Genomic DNA, 25,585 nt, shown 5'->3' with positions numbered 1-25,585 from the left:
GTGAGCCATCTGGAAGGACTGGGGTAATTTCAGGAATTCCTTTGCTACTTAGTAATGTTAACTAACAGGAAGAGGACCCAGCTCCTGGGACGTGCAGATGAAAAAACTCAAGTAGAAGTAGGTTCCTGACCAATAGGCACAAATAAAAGCCTGGGACGGCGGTGGAGGTGCCGTCTCCTAGGAGCAGCATGTACAAAGGTCCTTGCCTTTCCTCGTGAAGCCAAACGACTGCTTGCTCTTCTTCCCATTGAAGATAACATCAGGGAATGCACATGTTCAGATCAAGAGGGTCTGAAGGATGCAGAGTCCTGATACATCGACTCAGTGGGATCCTGATTTTCCAAGGATGGAGGTACTGTGATATCCTGCAAATAACTGGGTACTCACCCACGTACACACCCAGGGTGCAGCTGGGATGGAGGAAGAGGATGACACCCGGCTCGGGAAGGTATCCAGTTGAAGCAGAGGCTGGTTTGTGTTTCAACAAACCAACTTCCCTGACATACAGGTTGACATTTCCCAGCTTTACCTGCAATTAGGTATGTCCGTGGGACTAAATTCTGGTCCAGGGAACGTGAAAGAGAACGATGTGCGCCACGTCCACTAACAAACCTCCAATGAAAACATTCACTCTCTCTCTTTCCCCCCAGCTGCTGGCCAAATTGCCGCAAAAGATCGTGAAGTTCTCCCAGTGACCCTAGGGAACAGCTGAGCCGTGAGATGGAAGGACTCTGGGTCTGGGAATCACCACCATGTGGAGACCTCCACCCCCAACTGTGGAACCCAAGTTAACTATAACATGATTGAAAAAGAAACTTCTATTGTGTTCCTCCCTGAGGGTTGGGTTGTTTTTTTACTGTGACATCCTTGCCCTCTGCACCATCACCTTTTTGTTGCATCTCAGGAAAAGCCCTTTATGTTCACCTACCCTGAATAATCCATTAAGCTGGTCTGTCTCCAAACTAAATGGCCTCACCCCGCTGAGATTTTATTATGCTTCTAGTTTTTCTAGTTTTCCTTCTTCCTTCGCTGTGGTCTATATATTTAACACTAGAGAGCCTTCTTTCTCCTTGGAGAACTGGGTAAGTAAACTTGTTAAATCATTCACCTTCATTTCAGTGTCCTTCTAAGCCAACCCTGAGATACTCAGAGCCCCACCTACAGGGTCAATACAGGATTTGGGGTCTTTCATTTTTCTCTTTGCTGAGAAGGCTTTTTCCTATTATTTCCTGATCTCATAAGTAGATTAGGGTCGCGGAAGTATGTCTGCTGGATAAGAAAACTAGGATTGTATCATATTTATGACAAAATTCACAGAAGTGACATCACTTGAATTTTGTTAAAAGCAGCTTGATCACTTCATCCTCTTATATATTCATTCATTCAGTTTACTTTTAATGGGAAAGGGGAGAAAAAAGGCTAAAGAAGGAAAGATGAGAGTGAAGAAGGGAAAGAATCTATAAACATCCTCCCCCTCTTGCTCTGTAAATCTCCCCCGTATTTCATTATTGAGTTGTTATAAGGTACAGTAAAACTCTAATATAAATTTAAACAGATTTTGTCTAATCCTAAAACTTGCCTTTCTATCCTTACTCCCTCCAGCAGCAACCTTCTGGCACTTTCCACCCTCATCTCTTTGTTGCATCTCTGAAAGGCCCACGAGGTTGAATGGTCATGCGCTTCCCACGTGGCGTCTTAAGAAATAATGAATTAACCTGTTTGATGTGTGTGCACCACCTCTTTAACAAAGGATGACCTGATGGATTTCCCAATCCTTATGGAACTCGCCTGAGGGTTACAGAGCAGAGATTCCATCTGCCTTTACCTTGCAACTTTTTTGAGAGTAAGTTCAAAATGGTGCTCCAAGGTCAGCATATGACTTCCACTTCTGCTGCCAAAAGAAAACGAGTCACTCACTGTGGTAAATGCACTCAAAAGCTTCAGGCGCTCTGAGAAGGGAAGAAAAGTGACTGGCCTCTATGGGGCTATGGAAAGACCCACTGGACAAAGTAAGTATTTTTCTATGGAATCTTTACATAGAACCATTGACTACGATTACAATGTTTTTAAAGATTTTTTTGATGTGGACCATTTTTAAAGTCTTTATTGAATTTGTTACAATATTGCTTCTGTTTTATGTTTTGGTTTTTTTCTCTTTTCTTTTTTTTTTTTTTTTTTTTGGCTGCGAGGCATGTGGGATCCTAGCTCCCCGACCAGGGGTCGAATCCACACCCCCTGCATTGGAAGGCGAAGTCTTAACCACTGGACCGCCAGGGAAGTCTCTACAATTACAATTTTGAAATAAGTTCCCTACGAAAAAATCCTGAAGTCAATACATTAGCTAAAAAGGACATAAAAAGCTTCTTTATCCTGCCACTTTGAACATATGTGCCTCCACAGCAGGCCCACAAAGGGGGCCCCGTAGTCACTTTCCAGAGTGTTCTGCCATTGCCAAAGTCCACTCTACAAAAGATGTCATTTCTTTTTACATTCTCCACAAAACATCTATTCATATTATGAAACACACTGCCATTTAAACCATGTTTTAAACCCACCGTAGGCAAACTCACATTCCATGGAGAGTTCTCATTGTTAAAAAGGTATTTGAAAATTAAGTTTACGTGCTGTAAAAGTGATACTCAATTCTGGGCTTGAATCAGAACCACAATTTTATGTTTTTTTCAAGAATATCAAGCAACTTCCATTTATAGTTAATCATAAAAGAGATTAACCTTCTCTTCAGTTGCCTATTGTCAATAAAGTATATATTTAGCCTAATCCCTGATTGCTATCAAAGAAGGTTATGTTAGAAACATAACTTGAAATGTTGACTAAGAGAGGAATGGAAACCTTCAGAGACCTTCCTTTAAGACACAAATCTGATGACTGCCAGCCATGATCAAATGTGTAAGTCCAAGTATGCACAAGGGAAAGACACCGCCGATTGTGCCCCCACCCTGATGTTACCCAAGCCCCAAGACTAACTCCCGACTGTAGGGGTAACAGGTCACAACTGCTGATTTGGAGGGCACCGGCTTGCTGCAGAGATAGAAAAATAGTGTCATCTTTGAGCTATCTGTGGACATGTGTGTAATAACCGAGGAAAATAAGGAAATGAACGCTACCGAAACTCTTTCCTAAATTACACAGGTTGAGGGACAAGCCCGAGAAGAGAAGAATGACGTGACTAAACCCAACCAGAAGAGCATTCAATATGAGCCCACTCATTATAGCAACAAGTGAAAAAGACACAGAGCCTGAAGATAAGGAGCTTCAATTAAGCACACAAGCCGCCCTTTTCTATTTCTTCTTCCATAAAGTTCATTGTGCTTTTATGGTATTTTAGCTTTTATGTCTGGGACCCCTGGGACCCAGGGACCTCTACCTTGGCGCAGTTAAAGGAGTATGTGTGGGCTTTTCCTCAATAAAATGGTGATTTGATAGAGAGGTTTTCTGTGAATTGAGTCTGAACAGTAGGCTTGACATCTTTATCAAGCAAAGAGAAATGCCAACTTGAAAAATACTCTACCACTGTTCATGGCTGCTATTAAAAAATAGAGTAATCCTCTCCCTTCTTTTTACTTTTAAGACAGGGACCGCTTCGCTGGGTCTGACCTGGTAACGTATAAATTCATTCAGTCCAGCTCAAGCCATGGACCTTCCTGCTCCAAGTCTCATTGTAGGCAGACATTGTGTTTATACCCTATTTAACCCTCCTTCTTCACCTAGAATACATAATTCTCCAGTGCAGGCACTCAAATATCTGCAGAATGAAGGACTTCAGTTACTGACATCAGCACCACCTGTCTGTAAGCTTGACCCAGGGATTTTCATCGACGACTCCCCCTCCATTCCCATATTCATCAATCACTACACTCTATGATTCTACCTTCTCAAAGGTTTTTGGATATGTTGCTTCCTCTTCCTTTTCTGACCCCCCATCCTTCCCAAACTAGGCCTCAAATGAATAGGCTCTCATTACCTACTTCTAACTCTTAACCCTCCGACCTCCATCTTTCCCAACTCCAGCCACCCTGGATACCCTGTCACCAACTGCATATATATATATATATATATATATGCGTTCGTTGCACGATATATATATATCGTGTCACTGAGTCATTTCCTTGAACAAGAACTTGCAACTCTGCATCACCTGCCCTATTAACTTCAAACTCCTCTGCCAGGTCTTAATGATCCTCCCGTCTTCCCCAAAGCTGCCCAACTTCCTTTCACACTGATCTCTAGCAAAAATACACACATCACTCAGCCACACAGGTCACCTGCATCCCTCCCTCGTGCCTTTGTCCCTGCTGTCCCTGCAGCCAGAACAACTTCTCAGTGTGCCCCACCCATCATATCTAGCCCTCCTTTCAAGGTGCAAATCAGGTTTTCCTTCTCGAATGAAACTCTTCCTGGCCACTTCAATCCCCAGCCGTCTCTCCTTCCCCTCAATATCCACTCAGCCCAGAGCTGGCCCCTCCATCACAAGTTCTTAGCTGTATACTGTCATGTATGGCTCTGTACTTGCTTCTCGTGGATTGGTATCGCACCCTTCAGCAAGATTTTCATAAAGATAATTTTAGATTTACAGAGAGCTGCAAAAGCAGGAGTGTTCCTTTGTACCCTTCATCCAGCTTCCCCATAAGTCAACATCTTACATAACCGAAGAACAATGATCAAAACTAGAAAATTAACCTTGATCAGTACTGCTAACTAAACTATAGAATGTACTAGGATGTCACCAGTTTTTCCACTAATGTCTTCCTCTGTTTCAGGATCCAATCTCGGATTTCACCTTGCATTTAGTTGCCATGTCTCTTTCATCTCTTCCAATCTGTGGCCATTCCTCAATCCTTCCTGACATTTTTGAAAAGTAGGTGTCTGATTCATTGATTGATTGAGTCATTGATTCATTCATTAAACAACTGATGTTTAGGGCCTTGTCTTGGGTGCTAGACTGACAACAAATAAAACAGTTCCTTGGGCTTCCCTGGTGGCGCAGTGGTTGGGAGTCCGCCTGCAGATGCAGGGGACGCGGGTTCGTGCCCCGGTCCGGGAAGATCCCACATGTCGCGGAGAGGCTGGGCCCGTGAGCCATGGCCGCTGGGCCTGCGCGTCCGGAGCCTGTGCTCCGCGGCGGGAGAGGCCACGGCAGTGACAGGTCCGTGTACCACAAAAAAAAAAAAAAAAAAAAAACCAGTTCCTTTTTTCAATATGTTAACAGCCTAGTTAATAGAAATTCATGTGAGTGTCTAGATGTCCTTGATAGAAGTATGCGGAGAGCACACATATGCTCCCGTTTTCAAAAGTTCGCTTCGTGGCACTTTGCTTTTACAAAAGACCTATACCAGCACCTATTTTTGCTAATGGAAAGAAATCTGAAGAGGATTTTGGCTTTTATGAAAACAGGTGAAAAGGGGAACTGGTTTTAGCACTGGTTTTGCAGCAGCCGTTACAGTGGCAGCGCACACCCCCAGCAGAAAAGTAGCACCACCAAGCTCCTTCCTGGAACTACAGTAAGCATCTCAGCATCAAGACACCACAGGCTTGAACTGTGTCTGTGAGCATCTGGGCTTTATCTCCATTTGTTTTGTGCAGCCGTTAGCAAGATGTGTCCTAAGGTCATTGCTTCTTCGCTTTAAGCCATTTCGGCTTACGAAAGGTTTCACAGGAACACTCTACTTTCGGATAGCAGGGAAACCTGTACAGTGATGGGTCCAATGGCAACACTGTAAATTCTACCTGGAGAAGAAAATGTAGGGTGACATGCAGGCAGGAAAGACCTTCTTAAGAAAAACAGCATTTTGTTTCCCTTTTTATTCCACTGCTCACTCTATAAAAATAGTGGGCATATAAAATATCTAGAGACAAATACTGTCATACAGTTAGCGGGTACACTCTGCCTCTCCATCTTCTGAACTATAATTCCTAAAATCAAACACCTCAAGGGCACACTTTTTAGGAAGATTTAATGTAGTAAACATAGACTCTTTATATAGTGACTATGTGCTTTACTAGAAAATTTGCAAACGGTTTAGGTAAAAAAAAAATCTGAGAGGCCATTTGTCTTAATCCAGTTTTCAAATCCAATTTCATAGTTTTTATTCCTTCACAGGGAATAATGAAGAGCAAATGAGAAGCATCATCAATCAAAGATGGACTCCCTAAGTTTCTTGACTTAATTCAATTTTCTTGTACTGCTCCTACTGTATTTTGCAAACAAAGCTGTTCTTTTCTACATGTGATAGTTCAGTCCTGCAAACACCCTCAGAAATAACAAACAAACAATCGGGCACATTTTCTGCCACAAATTTCACTCTGCAATATTCTTTATCCGAAGCATTTTGAATTCCAAGCAAGCAGGGGCACATCTGTATCGCAAGACCTGCACACAACAGAGAATGTGTATTTTTAGACCCTTATTGACACTTAAATCTGTTAATATTTAACTCCTACTACTGTTCTAAAGGAGGAATAAGCAAACTCTCCTGCACACACAATGTTACATCAAGCACTTTAATTCTAACAGTAAATGCTGCCGAAAGGAATTCTACTTTCACTATTTCATATCACCCCTTCTAATTAATGTCAATGTGTCTTTTCCATGGGAGGGTACATACAACAGATGCACATATGTGCTATATCTGTGGATATCCACACAAATGCACACATATTCATGAGTGCAACATGCAAATACACTCATATGCATACAGACTGGCCCCCATGTTAGTATCCACTTATAAATAGAGCTTGTTGCAGTCCCTGACTTGCATGGGAATACACACAAACAGCATCTAATCCAGTTGATTTCCTTTCATTAACTTTTGTAGGAGATTAAGATAAAATACTACTACAAAAAAAAAAAAGCCAAGTAGACACTTCATGGAATCTGTGATTAAGAAACACAGAAGCTAGGGGCTTCCCTGGTGGCGCAATGGTTGGGAGTCCCCCTGCCGATGCAGGGGACGCGGGTTCGTGCCCCGGTCCAGGAAGATCCCACATGTCGCGGAGCGGCTGGGCCCGTGCACCATCGCCGCTGAGCCTGCGCGTCCAGAGCCTGTGCTCTGCAACAGGAGAGGGCACAGCAGTGAGAGGCCCGCGTACCGCAAAAAAAAAAAGAAACACAGAAGCTAATGAGACAGATGGGCTGCTGCATAAAGAGAATTTCAGCACACCAGCCCACACTTTGCAGAGATTTACTGTGCTTCACCTTTTCTGTTGCAAAGTCTTCATCATTTAGCATCTTACTTATTTGACTCTTGTCCCTCGCACAGACCCCCTCCTATTTCTGCCTAAACGTTCTGAAATGAGGATTATTAAATAAAACAAGACAACATTCTTTTTTTTAATCTGTTATTCAAGGTTTACTCAGAAGCAATATTTACTATAAAATCATGGGGTTTCTAGCTCAACAGATAGTGGACAACTCTGTTAACAGACAGAGCTGGCTGGAAAATTTTTAGAAAAATCCCATAAACATAGAAGAATTTCCGGGCCAGAAAAACGAGGAGCTGAAAAAAAAATTCACGTATATTTTAAAATTATTCACAATAGATTTTTCCTCTATGTGACTGGTCCTCTAGGTTATCCTCAAACACACAGGCGATCACTGTCCTAAGAACTTCTCCATAAAAACAGTGCATATTTACAGAAATAACGTATGTGGAGGGCCTTACAATTCACCACACACTTTTTATGCATTCCTACACTTGATCCTCACAGCACCCCTGTTAGATATAATTATCTCTATTTTACAGATTTAGAAAAAAAAAACCTCAGATTTTAAGTGATTTCCCCAAGGTTACAAAGCAAATAAATTGTACAACTGAAACTCAAAACCAGAATCTGTTACCAAACCTTTTTTTTTTTTCCACAACATGAATTTAATTTTCCTTGAATTCATTTTGGTTCTATTTTATAATAGTAGACTATACGAACTCTGCTCCTCACGTAAAGATTTTATATGCTTCTAAATGAAACTATATATTTTTAAATTTTCCCTATATATATTTTTTAAATTCTCTCTTTTCTGGTTAAATTGGAATGCCCTGGTTCCTTTAGTATCTGCTTCCATTATTCCCTGGAATCTCCCTTTTGAGAGATCTGGTGTCCTATTATCTGATGATCTATTTCTGTGTTGATAACTCTTCCGTCTGTGCTTTTTTAAAAAATTGTTGTTGTGCACATTGCTTAGTACTTTTCCATTTTATCCACTACAACGTCCGTGATCTTGCTCTAATATTAATCACAATGCTAACTTCCACTCTAGAAAACTTAAAGAATTCTCCATTTTTATTCAACTGCATTCGTCTACCAGGTACATTTCTTGAATCTTCCTCCCCAGTCACTGTTATTGCCAAGATCTTTGAATTAAACAGTAGGGTTGTCCTTTCTTTTTTGGAGGGGAGGGGTTGTCCTTTCTTATCTGCAAGTTCGTCCTGCCTGAGCCATTTAAAAAAGGTGCTTTAACATAACAACTTCTCAGTGTAGTATATTCTGATGTCATAAATACGACACCATGATATTATCCTATGCAGGGGGCAGAAGGAGGAGGTGGCTCTGAAAGACAGATCTAGTCATGTGCCAACACAGCCTGATAATTAGATCACTGGGAAAAGAGAGAGAAAACTCACAAGATTAGAGCCAGATGGGCTATCAGACAAGCCCCCTCTCTGGTGTGAGTAGGAGATTGCGGACTCCTACACCATTGAGCTTCAGGAGCCGAAGTCCACATCGTCTAACCCGCAGAGATAATCCAACATCAGGGCATGCCATCCTCCCTTCCTGTTGCCCAGCTCTGCTTTCCCAGCTCTTTTAATTGGATTATTTTGGAATCTGCTATTTCTGTCTCACTCCTTTCCCCAAACTGTCGTATAAGTACTGCAGCTTGACTATTACACAGCTGCCAAACTTCACTCCAGAGATGGCTGTATTTCAGTGGCAAGTGAAGTGATGCTCTCTCTGTGCCATGTGAATACTAGCTTAAGAGCTTCAGCACCTGGAGGGGGTTGCCTTGGTGCAGGAAAGAAGTGTTTTGTTTTGTTTTATCATCATCACTTGAGGGGCAGGTCATTAGCTCCACCTGAACATGAAGGAGGAAACAAACCAAAAAACACTCCACACATATACACAAATGCATGGAGAGAATAGAAACGGTGGCTGGGACTTTTCATGGGTTCTTTTCTATGGGGACTTCAAAGCCTTAAAACTTCAAGGATGGGGCTTCCCTGGTGGCGCAGGGGTTGAGAGTCCGCCTGCCGATGCAGGGGACGCGGGTACGTACCCCGGTCTGGGAAGATCCCACATGCTGTGGAGCGGCTGGGCCCGTGAGCCATGGCCGCTGAGCCTGTGCGTCCGGAGCCTGTGCTCCGCAACGGGAGAGGCCACAACAGTGAGAGGCCCACGTACCGCAAAAAAAAAAAAAAAAAAAATCAAGGACGTAAGATGATGATGTCTTTCAGAAGCAGAAGAAGCCTCAGAGAGTAGTCCGCTCATGTTACAGATATAAAACTTGGAGGCACAAAGTGAGTACCTTGTTCAAAGCTCTCCCCTGATCCCCAGACCCAGGGAGTTCCACTTGAACTTGGGTTCAGCCATGGACGCACTCAGAGGGTCACATCTCCACCAGTGGAACCAAACACAGCCCCAGCTTCTAAAGCATATGATATCAGTACTTCATTTCTTGTTTTGTTTGGTTATATTGATTTATTTTTGATACTCAAGAAAAATCTCTACCAGAAAAAACAGAGTGTGAAGTAGCAGGGAGAAACAACAAAGCAGAATTAGTAGCAGCAGATGCTTTAACCATGTGCCAGGCCAGGAAATGTTCTAAAAGTTGATTATGTATGTAATCTTCACAGTGACCTGTTGTCCTCACTTTCAAGAAAAGAAAAATGAAAGATACAGAAGAAAGAATACTTCCAAAGAGAAAACAGGAGGCAGAGTAAATTGCCAAGTCATAGAAATGACCTTCCCAAATTTTACTCAAAACACTTAGTGAAAATCTAAATAAATATCAATGATATACTTCTCATTTAATCTAAAGACATAATCCTTGATACTGCTTGGCATCTAGAGGCATGCATCTTTTGTTTCTTGATAACTCAAACAGAAGAGTATACTACTCCCATGAATTTCTATATACTATTTCTAAATCTTACAGTGATAATGGTTCTTTCAATAATCAATGAACAATCAATGACTCGCTATCTGAACCCTAGTGAAATGAAAGGCACTAATGATATCTGAGGGGGTCCTGAGTTGGGGGAAAAGGGGACTAAATGATCTTCACGTTCCCTTCAACCTCTAAATACTGTAACACCAATGGCTATAATAGGTAATATTCTAGAATTTAGAAAACATACTCAAATACTTCATCTCATTTGATAAACTCTAAGAGAAAAAAAGAGTAATTTAAAAAGTACCACAGAATACTGACACTTTGATATTTCTACACATCTAGTCATCACTCACACTTTGAAGAGTAGTACAGTTTGCCAACACTGAGAGCAGCATTAGTGTATTAGGAGGGAGGAATCTCTGCAGCATTATGCTTCAGCACCCCAACATGGAAAAGAAAAAATAAATAAATAAAACAGTAGGCTTCGGTATCAACCATTTTCTCATGTGTTTTACTGTCAGATGACAAAATATTCTACCTCATTTCATGACAGGTAAGAGAACTATGGGAATGTTTGCACACTGACACAGTAAATTATATTATTTATAAGATTTTTCAAAGAATAAAATGCTTTATACAGAAGTCTGGTAAATTATTTTAGACACTCGAATACACTCCAAAACAGTTTTGAAAAGCTATGCCTACATATAAAACACTATGTACCCTGGAGTCTTTGTCTCTACGTTTTCATTTTGCCATGAAAAACATCATTAAAGTGTCTCAAAATAATACCTTCCCCCAAACTAGCTATGAGTTATGCAGACTACCTTCAGACTGAAGGAACTAGAGTGGAAAAGAGAAGAACATATTTATGCTAAAAGATGATTTTGGAGAATATCTCTATTTTAAAGATTTAATGAATATCAGTAGGGTTTTCTTAACCTTGGAAATGTACATTGCAAATCCCAGTGTGTGTGTTGGGGGCTTGGGTGGAATGGGTTGGGAGTGGGATGGGCAACTAAACTAAACGAACTGGGCTTCTCAAAGAAAGGAAAAGTATTTGAGTAAAATATATGGTAGAAGTTTGAGCCCCAGAATAAAGCAGTTGACTAGGGAGCAATAATACAGAAGAAAAGGGTCCCTCAATGATAGTAAAGCCAAAGCCAAAAATGTAGCCTTTACCAAACCCATGTTGAAGGTCAAAGGAGATAAAATAAATCTCTAAGTGGATTTTATGATTTAAGAGACCACTAAAAGCAACCAGGAGTGGAGGGAGGAAGGTAAGAAGAACCACAATCCCACAAACAAGCGGAGTAGAAGGGTACCAAAATACTAAAGAGGCCAAGAGGTGACAACTGGAGAGACTATTTCGATCCAGAGGTTAAATCTGTTTAAAGTTAACTAAATAAAGTTAACTGTGGTTGCCCACAGAAGGGAAAATTGATCATAGAACTAATCTCGCTCTCTAACGTGAAGGATGGTGGATGAGGTAAGAACAGGGATGTCATTAGTCAAAGTTAGAGTAAGGTCAATGTGTTCTGGTGAAGCCACCACCTCAGTTCTTCTTCGGGCTGTGGTTGAAAAAAGAAAGTACCACCCTATATACCATGAGCCATCCACTCTCCTGTCTCACATGTTTATACAGTCATAGAATAAAACACCCATTTCACAATTTGTTAACAGACAGATTATCGATAGCAAGCTTTATTTCTATCACCTAAATTGAGATATCAGGGGCTGCATGATTTTTATGGGCTCCGACAATCGTGCATCCAAGCCAAGTTTCACACTTGTCTTCTCTTGGCACCTTCTTCACGTCCCCATCTGGTCCTGCTTTCAGTGACCACAACCTCGCTGCTAGCCCCTCTCCTCTAGTTCTTTCTGCCTGCACCTTCCGGATCAACAGGTCTTTTTCTCCACTGGTTTCTCCACTCTCTCATTTCAGATGCACTCTAGACCTCCTTTTAGAAGGGTCTAGATCGTCTCCCCTGTTCACCCAAACCAGGTTCTGATGCTGCTGACGGTATCTGCCTTAGAAATGAAAGCTCCGTCAGGGCAGGCCCTTGTCCACCTTGTCCCATCCCGTATCTCCAGTGTTTAGAACTGTGTGAGTACATCGTGGCCCCCAAAGAGGTATTTTCTGAATGAATAAATGAGGGATGAATGACTAAATGAGATCAGAATTTACAGACATCATCTCGGTTTCTTCCAATTCAAAATCTGTGCTCTCACTCTGTCCTGGCAAAGCCTGAAGGCACCCCAAAGGTCCTATGGGACTCTCTGAATTGAGTTCTCAAGAATGATTTGGCCTGGTCTTGCAGAGAACTTTCCCACATGATTGCAACAATGGTCTGGTTATGGAGACAACCCAAAACTGCTGTGAAATGTGGTTAAATATTCCCCACTCTTCTGCCTCCCTAAAGAAATTTCATCCTGGTAAGCCCCTGCTAATCAACGTGTCTGCATTTCTGCACACCGGCATGCACAGCTAGAGAATCCTTTCTTCCTCTCTGTTTGAGTCCCTATTGATTCTGTAGTTGGGGAGGAATCAAAGTGCTATCCAAATACCAAACATCCCATATGGCGCTGTTACCACCGCCCTTACTACGGAGATGCTCGGCCTTCCTACCTCAGCTCGCAGGAGTCTGGCAGAACACGATGCACTCTTCTGCTGACCTATATATGCTGACACATTCATTGTCCTCTCTCCCTTTGTGAACTTATTAATCTTGTTGAAATAACGTATGTACGTGCATAAACACAAGTTTCGTTTTCTTATGCGTCCTCGTAATCATTACGAGGAGAATAATTTATGGTCCACTAAAGAGGAATTCTTAAGCTAAACTGTCTTAATTGGGAATTCAGATGTTCCTTTTTTACTGAAAAGTACAGAGCTGTTCAAATTAGACTGGAACTTTGGGCCAAAACAAATGTACATACACAAGACTTGCAGAGTCTCCGGTGAAAAGCATTAGCTGAAGCCAGACAAGTCACCATGGGTTTGTCTCCTTGATGCCAAATCACGCTCTGACTCTTTTTCCTTCTACGTTGCAACCTTATGATGTGGTTCAAGGGTTGAGGGACTCGCCCTTGTGAAAGGAAGCTTATTTAGTTATGGGAGAACAAGATGAGCCTAGCAGGGCAGCTCATGTGCGGAGCTGGACCGTTAGAGAATTCAGTGCAGCTCCAAGGGGCCAGGAAGCTGGCCTTATCCAAGGTCCTTGCTGTATCTCAGGAGTCAGGCAGCCGGGGGTGGGGATGAGGCTCTGTTCTCACATAAGGGCTGCTCCAAGGGACCCACTGGTCAGTGTCATAGACAGTTTTGACTTCATAGCTCTGGTGAATGGGTCTCTGACTTGCAGACTTCAGTCAGCCAGTTTCTCCAGAACTGGGATTACTCCATTAATTCTAATAAAAGCCATTCAGAAATATATTATACCTTTTTTGGATCCCAGAGGAGGATGAAACAAAGGAGGAAGAAGGGAAAAAACAGTTTTACAAGAATGGGATTGTACCATGGTTAGTGTCATACTTTGCTTTTTTTACTTTGATCGTGACCATCTTCTCATAGCATTAAATACTCTTTTGGAATAGGACTTTTAAATGATCTCACATATAGTTCCTTGTAAAAACACCCTATGAGATGGGTACTAGGATTATCTAAATTTTATAAACTTAGACTTTGAGCTGTATAGTAACTTGCCCAAGGTCATACTTCAAGAAAACAGCAGAGCTGGAGTTTGAGCCGAGGCAGTCTGGAACCTGCCGTCTTATCGACTGTGATCCACAGCCCCTGAATCATACAGTACGACCATAATTATATTTCATCCTACTCCCAATGTTCGATGGGTATATGTGTATGTATACAGACACACATGTGTATGTAGTGTTATACATACACACATATGTATGTGTATGCATACATACATACACACACCTGCATACGTACATATATACACACACACATATATACACACACCTGCATACGTACATATATATATACACACACACATACATGTATATTAACTTCAGATCCATGTTTAATGATGGCTGCTTTTTATTAAATACCTTTTCATTCTTATTAAATAATAAAAAATTATGTTTTCCATTGAAAAAGTATGTGATCTCATGGTTGTCTAGGACCCTTCCATGCTTCTTGATTTAGTATTATTTCTCAAATGTTAACTATTGGTAAGTTTCAAGCATGCTACTGTCTACAGAAGAAAGGTTCTTCAAAACAGTATTATTTACAAATAAATGCCCCCTCTCTCACAACCACCACCCCCAAAAAAGGGACACATAGAGGCACCATTTCTCAGAATCAACTGGCAAAGACTCTTTTTGTTTTCAAAATTCTCAGCACTGGCAAAACTATATGGAAGTAGGTCTCTCATATACTGCGCCTCTGGAAATATAAACTGGTCTGACTTTATGGGAAAGTAATTTGGCAACAAGTAGCAAGAGTCTTAAAACTTGAAAACTCTTCAATTTAGCAATTTACTGCTAAGGAAGTATCCCAAGGAAACCATTAATAATGGCAACTAACATGAAGCCATAAGAACATTCTTGGTAGCATAAAAGCAAAAAAAAAAAATTAGAAACATCTTAAATGTCCAACTAGAGAAGATCAATTAAATGTATTTTAGGATATGTATTCAGTGGTATGCTATATATTTGTAGATAAATAACTTGTAATGAAAAGATGTTCATTATTGCATTGCTGAGAGGAAGAAAAAGGTTAGGTGATAGCATATGTTGCATTGTTCACCACTACCATCTGAGGGTAGTCTCTCTAGCTGAATTTATAAACACAATGATCAGAGTTATCCCTTTCTTATTAATGCCTTGTCATCATCCCAGTCAGTGAGCTCAAAATGAATAGAAGTTAATTTCTTTCCCACAAAAAAGCAAGGGTTCCATTTTTACAGAGATGGAGAGAATAAACAGATGGAAGACACGTGAATCTACAGATGTATGTTTATGTTGTCCGTGTGTGTGCGTGTGTGTGTGTGAATAGACATGTAAACATCCCCACCACTATCTTAGAGATTTTACAATCAAATGATAGTTATTTTCGGCTAAAGATTTCGGAGATATTTACCTGTACCATGTGCTTTCATCACAATGGAGAATCATAAGCAGTCAGCTCCTTCCCAGCAGATCTTTTCACACAGATTTTGCTTGAGCAGAAGGGGAGACAGTAGAGAAACTCAATACAAAAAGCCTAGACCTGTAATTACAAAAACAATATTCCCACTGAGTTAGGCAGTTTTCTGTGGTCTTCTTTCACATTAGCTGAATTCTTAGAGAAGAAAAACATATTTGCATAATCTCTCTCCCTCCCTATCTCTTTCTCTCTCTCACACATGTACACACACACACAGAGATAACACACACACACACACACACACACAGAGATAACACACGCGAGACAATTCAGAATACCAAAAACTCAGCATGCAGACACACAGCAGGTCCTCACCTCTGAGGACGAGAGGGCTCTGCCTGCCAGGGGGTTGCTTCCCAGCCCATCTCCTGACCTTAGGAATAACACCATCAAAATAACCCTATTCCTTCCCCTCTTTCTCTAATTGATCCCAAAACTTCTGAGAAATGAAAAACAGTTAGTTCTTCCCCAGAAAATGTCAGAAACATTACTGAATCTGACGCTTTCTAAGATTCTTTCTAGCCACAAAGGTAAGCAAGTTTGGTACATGTATTTACCATAACAGCCTGACTTTCACTTTATATTTTTTTAAATTTTATTAATTAATTTATTTATTTTGGGCTGTGTTGGGTCTTCGTTTCTGTGCGAGGGCTTTCTCCAGTTGCGGCAAGCGGGGGCCACTCTTCATCGCGATGCGCGGGCCTCTCACTATCACGGCCTCTCTTGCTGTGGAGCACAGGCTCCAGACGTGCAGGCTCAGTAGTTGTGGCTCACGGGCCTAGTTGCTCCGCGGCATATGGGATCTTCCCAGACCAGGGCTCGAACCCGTGTCCCCTGCATTAGCAGGCAGATTCTCAATCACTGCGCCACCAGGGAAGCCCTTGACTTTCACTTTAGAAACTGTACGTGCCCCTCTGTTGATGACTCAGGTGAAGCATAGTATCACTGATACTCAAAGTCATCACGGACATTTATTGAACACTGACTATGTTCCTGGCACTGTGCGAATGCTTTACATACAATACTCCACTCCACCGCACCCTGTGAGGTAGCTAGTAATCATTATTCTCTCTCTTATTGACAAGAAAACCGGGCATTTGTAGGGCTAGCAGATGTTAAAGGCAGTATTTAAGCCACTATCTTTCACGCAATCTATGCTCATAATTTCAGTGCTTTATCACGTTCTCCAAAATTGATCTGATTATCAGCACTCTTGTACTTATTATAAAAAAGTTAAATATTAATTCAATGTCACCTTATTTTTCCCCAGAGTCAATATGTCACCTACATCTTAGCATTACTAACTCTTTTTGAATTTGATTGTCCTTTGATTTTAGTTTCCAAGCTAAACGGAAATCAACATGATCATATGTCCATCAGGAGTGAATTTATAGTTATTTCAGTAAATTTAAAATGTCGATTAATCCCAAATCCAGATGCCAAAACACTAAGGAAATACCTAAAGTCGAAGTCCTACCCAAATGGCTAAATTTCATTAGAAAGAAAGCAGATAATAAAATCAAGAGCCATATGTGAATCCTTACTTTAAAATACGGAAGAGAGGAATTTCTATATATTATGTCCATGGAATAAAAAAAACCACTTAAACATTTTAACCTATTTACAAACTCTACCTACTATAGGTCCTAGGATGACTGCGCACAAAACAGACATGAGCGTATCAAGAAATCAACAGTTATTTATGGGTCACATATTAACTTCCCTTTTGTACCTGTGTGCGGATGCCATTATTTGTTTGCACTATTCTGGTTACGCCTCTGTGCCTCTGAGCCTGCCACTCCCTCTCATTAGCATGCCTTTCCCCTCCTTGCCAACTAGAAAATGCCTACTCATTCTTCAAGGCCAACCTCCAATCTCAATTCCTTTTGATGTCTTTCTCCACCTCTCCTGAGGTTTTCTGGGAATCCAAGCAGAGGGGGTTCTGCCCCCTCCTATGTTTCCCTAGCTCAGCAATGGCACCGACATCACCCTGACATTGTCCTTTCCAAACTATGCCCCATTCCCAACCATCCAGTCACTGAGTCTGCCACCAGCACACACCCTTCCCCTTCTCTCCCGACCACCACCTCCGCTCCAGGCTGCCCACCATCCCGACTCATCTGGACTATTCTGCTGCCCTCCCATTTAGTCTCCCTGCTTCCTTCCCTGCCACCCTACAGCCCCTTCTCCTACAGCCCATCCTCAGCACCTGCCCAAAGCACTGCAGGGGCTTTCCACAGAGCTTGGATTCTGACCATGGCTCCCAGGGCCCAGTGTGATCCAGCCCTTGCATTCTTTTCCAGCCTACATGCAGCTCTTCTGCCTTACTTTTCATTCCTGAAAAGTACCTAGCTCTTCTAGGCCTCAGACCCTTTGCACATGATCTCCTCCTTGCTGAGACGTCTCCCCGAATCACCCACCTTCTTCATCAAATGACCTTGTAGTCTTTCCTCCTTCAGCTCAGTCCTCTTCTCCTCAAGGGAGCCTTTCCTGATCTCCTCGGCCAGGTCACTACCCCCTACTACATGCTTTTACAGATCACTCTCTTCCTTGTTACACTGATCACCTTTGTAATTTTACTTTTTTTTTTTTTGCTAAATTCATGATGAATGCTTGTTTCCCCCACTAATTAGTAAGTTCCAGGAAGGCAGAACTGTGTCAAATTCTTGCTCATGCTTTTATCCTCATTGTTCAACACAATGCTAGGCATGTTATAGGCACTCACTAAAAATCTGTTGAATGAATAAATGAGAAGAGGAGGGAGGGGGGGAGAAGGACATCCCTTATCATAATTTAATGAGTGTTTGTTGAATCGATCTGCTGATGGCTTTTCAACACACAGAGCACAAGGTCCGCCCTCCTTAGAACAGCAGGCCAGCCTCCTTGTGATCTGACCTCAGCCACGATGGCCCTCCTCCAGCTGCACTTGACACTCAGCCCCTCTGAATCCCTGTAGCTGCCTGACCAAGCCTGCCTGGCTCCGGCTTCTGCCCACACCCTGGTCTATTCTTTTCCCTCTGCACTTTTCTCTCTGATCATCTTTTCAAACTCAGACTCACTCTTCAAGTTTCAGAGCTAGGGGTGATTGTCTGTGAAGACCTCTCTTAAACCTTCTGGGGAGCTGAGGTCCCCTTCTCCCATTTTCCTACAATACCCTGTACCTACTCCTATTAAAGCAATTATCATATTTTCTTGTACTTGTGTCTTAGGCCAAGTTCATCTCTCCCAGTACATTGCTAAGTCCCTTAAAGGCAAGAGGGGGTGGGTACTGCCTCATCCCACTCTCCCCAGAGTTTAGCATAGCAGCCTGGCACAAAAATAGTCAGTAAATAAATATTTGTTGAATGAACAAAAGAAAGTTTATGGATATATGAAATATGTGTAAAGCTCCAGAGGTGCATATTTAAAATATCAATATATTATTAATATAGTATATTTAAATTATTATTAAATTGTTGTGAGGCATAATGGTTACAAATTCATCTGTAAAATGGGCATAATAACACCCACCTCACACAGTAATTGGGAAAATTAAATAATATATATGTATATATATTACCATATGCATATAATAATATATAAGCATATATATGTAAAATATTTATATTCAAATAATATATAAGTATATATATTATCATACATATAATTATATATATAAGTATATATATTACATATATATATAAAGTTGTATATAAGTAAAAATATATATATATATTTTTTGGCTGCACGGCATGCGAGATCTTAGTTCCCCAACCAGGGATCAAACCCGTGCCCCCTGCAGTGGAAGCGCCGAGTCTTAACCACTGGACCGCCAGGGAAGTCTCCATAAGTAAAATATTTAGTACAGAGTTCAGCATACTGGAAGCACTCTATAAACATTATCATTAGGGCAACCAAGGTGAATTTATAATTCATGCTTCAAATTTAGCAGTTTTATTTGCCAACATTTTTTCCTATTAAAACATTAATTAGCATTAGCATCTCTGTAAGGCCACAGAAAGGTGATCAGAGAGGTCCTCAGCAAACTAAGGATAAAGGAGAGTTTTATTCACTACAGCTGAAGGGCAAATTATTGTTTCAATAATCTGCAATGTATGTGTAAAGGCACAGACACTTCAACACGAAAGAAGCATTTCTGTCCAAAAATTACCTATAAAATCTAAACGATAGAAACAACAAATATTGTCATTCAAACGCTATAAACGTTTAGCTGAAATAATTAGAAACGCTTACTGTGAATTATTTCTTTTGCTAAAAAAACAAGATAGGGATACATATTCATCCATGTCTTTTAACTACTGGACAGACTTTATAAATATTACGTATTTGTCTAATGAATATGCCATAAAAACGTTTGAATTAACAGCCAACACATTCCACGTGTTGTCTATTAGATGCTATTCTGATTTAGAATTGCTAAAATTTAACAGACTCTGCAAAGAGGGGGAAAGAAGCAAAATAATTCTGCAACAGGTTTTTTAGGAAAAATAATGTAAGAATGAACTGTTTACAAATGCTACCAATACACAGCTGAGCAGAATATACTGGCAATAGTTTATTCTGCAAAGCAAACTTATAATTTAGTCTTATATTGCTCTTTCTGTTGCACACTTGCTGAATTTAAATAACAAATACTGAACTATTTTATATATACTGTGTGCTACTGAAATATAAAGTACTATCATTATTGCATTTTGAGATTTCTATTCTCAATTCATCTTTATCTCTGTGATAAATGACAAAACCCAAAGCAAGTTAGATTTCTAATTGGGGCTTGACCCTTTTTTGAGAAGTAATAGAGTTATGAAGGGGAAATATAAAAATGCTAACTTCTTTTTTTAATTGAAGTATAATGGATTTACAATGTTGTGTTAATTTCAGGTATACAGAAAAGTGATTCATCTATACGTATACATATATGTGTGTGTGTGTGTGTGTGTGTATATATATATATATATATATATACTCTTTTTCAGATTCTTTTCCATTATAGGTTATTACAAGATATTAAATATAGTTCCCTGGGCTATACAGTAGGTCCTTGTTGTTTATCTATTTTATATATAGTAGTGTGTATCTGTTTACCCCAAACTTCTAATTTGTCTAAATTTATCTAAACTCTAAATTATCTAAATTTACTTAAATGCTAAATTCTTAACTGTTTTACCAGTAGGATACTAAACTACTTTTAAACTGAATTATAATTCTATTCATTGGGCACAACTATTAACCAGTTTAACATAATGCAAATCTATTGTGCTTTGCAACATAATTAAGATGAAAAGGTAGGACAAACAAATTTAGCAAAAAAAAAAAAAAGTTTTAATTTACTTAGATAATATTTCTCTGAATTTCCTATTAATTTCATTATCATGATACTTGTGTTTGTGTCATAAAATCTGGTGAAATCTTAGAAATTTACAAGGCAAAATTCCTCTTTATTTATGCTGGTCCCTCAATAGGGAATGCCCTTCTTACCAATTCAAATGTTACTCTTCCTTTAAGATTCAGCTCAGATGTCACGTCCTCTGTAACATGCTTCCACATATACTGTTATTTGTTCTGTCATGTAATGAATGACCCATTTCCCTCTCTACACTGTGAGATCCTAAGAGTCATTATCAGGTCTCTGCATTTTTCATAACAAACTGCACATTCCTTTGGACATTAATATTCTCAGTAAAGACTGGTTCAATGTGTCAACGAACACACACATTTTGATACCCTTAAGACTATGGTGAAAATGTCACTGCTTGTGATCTAAAGTTAAAGGTTAAAGAAAAAAAATCCATTTTTAGTGAAATGAAACTCTTAGCATTTTCACTTCCAGATGCATCAGCATTGCATAAAAGATGCTAAAACTATTTTAGAAAACAGACATTCTGCACATTTTCCTCTTGGAGAATTAGTCTGAAAAATACCAAGCCACACAGGGGCCTCTGGGTGTTCACAGGACAAACGTGCAGTTGGGTATTGATTCCACACACTCCTTCAATGGAAATCCAGAGGAAGATTCAACCTCCACCACACGGGCATGCCACACATTACTCTATGCAGTTGCTCAAGAGTAAGCTGAGGACCCCCCTGGAGACGTCTGCCCTCGCCTTCCAAGACTGGCCAGCACTTTAGTGATGATGCATCTGAGCAGGAGAGAACTTTGGTACCCAGAGGAGCACCACACCAGTCCTGGCATATGTTTTCCACTTCCATTGTCATTCTTATTCCCACATGGACCAATCTCTCACATATAGCCTTTTAATTTTTCAAGATTAAGCCTCTGTGATAATTTGCCTGGCTGCATCACCTATGACATCATTATACACATGCCAAATCCCTCCTCACTCAAGGCCACGTTCTGCTCAGAAAAGAACAGTGGGCAGCAAAAGAACAAGTTTCTCCTAATAAGCTATCCAAGCTGATTGTCCACATTCGGAACTATTCATCACCACTGGGACAATAAATATGGAGTTTCCAGAAGGTCACGCCAAGCCTTATTTAATGGGCTCTCTTTTCTCCATGACCCAAGATTCTCTAGGCGTTCCGTAGGAACAGGAGTAGAGGGCTTCTGTGTCTCCTATCTCATCCCACTTCGGGGATACTGTCAGCTTCACCCTATATCCTCAGCCACCCAAAGGACCCCAAGGATTTCCCTGTCATACCACATCTTATAAACACTCATGTGTAATGTCAAGACACTGGAGACTATGAAAAGGGACTATAGGGACTTCCCTGGTGGTGCACTGGTTAATAATCCACCTGCCAATGCAGGGGACACGGGTTCGAGCCCTGTTCCAGGAAGATCCCACATGCCACAGAGCAACTAAGCCCATGCACAACTACTGAACCTGCGCTTTAGAGACCGCGAGCCAGAACTTCTGAGCCCGCACTCCACAACTACTGAAGCCCACACGTGAAAAGCCCAGGCTCCACAACAAGAGAAGCTACCACAGTGAGAAGCCCGTGCACCACAACAAAGAGTAGCATATGCTCAGCACAACTAGAGAAAGCCCGTGCACAGCAATGAAGACCCAACACAGCCAAAAAATAAATTAATTAATTAAAAAAATAAAATTACTTTAAAAAAAAGGGACTATGATAGGAAATAGGTAGAATATGGGAACAACAAGGGGAAATTCTGGTTTATGCTATCATCTTAAAATATTTGTATTTTACAAAGGTAATAATGTACAACATGATAACTATACTTGATGACTATACGATACAGATGAAAGTTATTAAGAGAGTAAATCCTAAGAGTTTTCATCACAAGGAAAAAGTAATTCTTTCTTTTTCTTTTTTGTATGTATACGAGATGATGAATGTTAACTAAACACTGTGGTAATAATTTCACAATACATGTAAAGTCAAATCATTATGCTGTATACCCTAAACTTCCGTAGAGCTGAATGTACCTCAATAAAGCTAGAAAAAAATTTTTAATCCAAAAAAAATTTTTGCATTATGCAAAATTTGAAATCTACAAAAGGATGCACACAACATGTATATAATCTATGAGGCACAGCAATAAAATGAAAACCCATAAACGTACCATCTCATTTCAGACATTACCAATAACGATGCATATACCTATCTGCTACTTCCCTAAGCTCTCCCCCACCTCTTCTCCAGAGGTAACCACAGTCCTGAACTTTGCACCATACCGTAAAATATATCATTGAATTTTGCTTGATTCTAAACTTTATGAATAATTCTATCTTATTATATATAGACTTCTGTGGTTAGTTTTTTTGCACACAATGTTGCTTCTAAGATTTAACTATGCTGTTGGTAGCAGCTGTGGATCGTCCATTTTCACTGCTGTATAATATCCCTTGTGTGAATTTTTCAGTGTTCTACTAATGGATTTTTAAAATTTTTAGTTTCTAGTGTTCATTTTATTTAATTATTTTACTAGAAACAATGCTGTTTCCAGTAGAAACAATACACATAAGCAAAGTTTCTCTGGGGTACTGCCTAGGAATGGATTGATTGGGTCATGGTATATGAATATTCACTCTTACACAATGCTGCCATATTGTTTTCCAAAATGGCTATGCCAATCTACACTCCTACCAGTAGTACACCCTATCATTTTTTAAACTGTGAAAACATTTTAAAATCAAGGAGAGCTATATGATCTAAAGCTGGTGCTCTGATTTTATTGGCCCAAGTTATGAATGTTCATAAAGAAATAAACATCATATACCTCTCTCTCACACTGGTGAGTTTATATTTTGTTCCTCACTAAACATAGCAAATGAGAACTACTTCCTAAGATATGTTTATTTTTCCACCTTCAAATGGGGCATTAACTAGCCACTTAGACTAGACTGAGGATAAATGATTTGAAGCCTCCACTTGGCTTTATTTCCCAATCATTCAATTCTTAAGCAAGGCTACCAAAGGTGTCAAAGAATGATCTAGAATACTAAGGGTCCCAGGGACCAAAACTGCCCACTTGGAAAAGGAAGTCATGTACAAAATAAACTACACAAAAGTATGGCAAATTGAGATAATTCTTTAATTTCCTTCAATATTAAGAGAGAAACAGAGGACCTGTATTCAGAAAATTATAAAACACTGACGAAAGAAAACAAAGATAACATAAACAGATGAAGAGATATACCATGCTTCTGGATTGGAAGAATCAATATTGTGAAAATTACTATACTACCCAAAGCAATCTACAGGTTCAGTGCAATTCCTATCAAATAACCAATGGCATTTTCCACAGAACTAGAAAAAGAAATTTTACAATTTCTATAGAAACACAAAAGACCCCAAATAGCAAAAGCAATCTTGGGAAAGAAAAACAGCTGGAGGAATCAGGCTCCATGACTTCAGACTATACTACAAAACTACAGTAATCAAGACAGTATGGTACTGGCACAAAAACAGAAATACAGATCAATGGAACAAGATAGAAAGCCCAGAAATAAACCCGTGCGCGCATATAGTCACCTTATCTTTGACAAAGAAGGCAAGAATATACAATGGAGAAAAGACAGCCTCTTCAATAAGTGGTGCTGGGAAAAATGGACAGCTACATTCAAAAGAATGAAATTAGAACACACCCTAACAGCATGCACAAAAATAAACTCAAAACGGATTAAAGACCTAAATTTAAGACCGGATACTATAAAACCCTTAGAGGAAAACATAGGCAGAACACTCTATAGCATAAATCACAGCAAGATCCTTTTTGACCCACCTCCTAGAGTAAGGGAAATAAAAACAAAAATAAACAAATGGGACCTAATGAAACTGCAAAGCTTTTACACAGCAAAGGAAACCATAAATAAGACGAAAAGACAACCCTCAGAATGGGAGAAAATATTTGCAAATGCCGCAACTGACAAAGGATTAATCTCAAAATATACAAGCAGCTCATGCAGCTCAATATCACAAAAACAAACAACCCAATCCAAAAATGGGCAGAAGACCTAAACAGACATTTCTCCAAAGAAGATATACAGATGGCCAACAAATGCATGAAAAGATGCTCAGCTGAAAAGATGCTCAACATCATTAATCATTAGAGAAATGCAAATCAAAACTACAATGAGGTATGACCTCACACCAGTCAGCAGGGCCATCATCAAAAAATCTACAAACAATAAATGCTGGAGAGGGTGTGGAGAAAAGGGAACCCTCCTACACTGTTGGTGGGAATGTAAATTGATACAGCCACTATGGAGAACAGTATGGAGGTTCCTTAAAAAACTAAAAATAGAACTACCATATGACCCAGCAATCCCACTACTGGGCATATACCCTGAGAAAACCATAATTCAAAAAGAGACATGTACCACAATGTTCACTGCAGCACTATTTATAATAGCCAGGACATGGAAGCAACCTAAGTGTCCATTGACAGATGAATGGATAAAGAAGATGTGGCACATATATACAATGGAATATTACTCAGCCATAAAAAGGAACGAAATTCGGTTATTTGCAGTGAGGTGGATGGACCTAGAATCTGTCATACAGAGTGAAGTAAGTCAGAAAGAGAAAAACGAATACTATATGCTAATGCATATATATGGAATTTTAAAAAGTGGTACTGATGAACCTAGTGGCAGAACAGGAATAAAGACGCAGACGTAGAGAACAGACTTCAGAGCACAGGAAGGGGGTAGGGGAAGCTGGGACTCAGTGAGAGAGTAGAATTGATGTATATACACTACCAAGTGTAAAATGGATGGCTAATGGGAAGCTGCTGCATAGCACAGGGAAATCAGCTCGGTGCTTTGTGACCACTTAGAGGGATGGGATAGGGAGGGTGGGAGGGA

The 25,585-nt window shown here is 40.2% G+C and overlaps 1 protein-coding gene across 14 annotated transcripts in view; it reads right to left on the bottom strand.

Annotated features, from left to right (window-relative positions):
• ATXN1 (ataxin 1) overlaps positions 1 to 25,585 on the bottom strand; it is a 399,420-nt gene that overhangs the window by 231,094 nt on the left and 142,741 nt on the right. For all 14 annotated transcript variants that reach the window (XM_060163642.1, XM_060163630.1, XM_060163629.1 and 11 more), the window contains one exon: positions 15,225 to 15,353. The gene's annotated coding sequence lies outside the window, so the exon portion shown is untranslated. The remainder of the gene's footprint in view (positions 1 to 15,224; positions 15,354 to 25,585) is intronic.

The sequence above is a fragment of the Lagenorhynchus albirostris genome, chromosome 10 (assembly GCF_949774975.1).
Source record: "Lagenorhynchus albirostris chromosome 10, mLagAlb1.1, whole genome shotgun sequence".
NCBI classification, from domain to species: domain Eukaryota; kingdom Metazoa; phylum Chordata; class Mammalia; order Artiodactyla; family Delphinidae; genus Lagenorhynchus; species Lagenorhynchus albirostris.
This window is presented reverse-complemented; position numbering and strand designations above follow the sequence as displayed.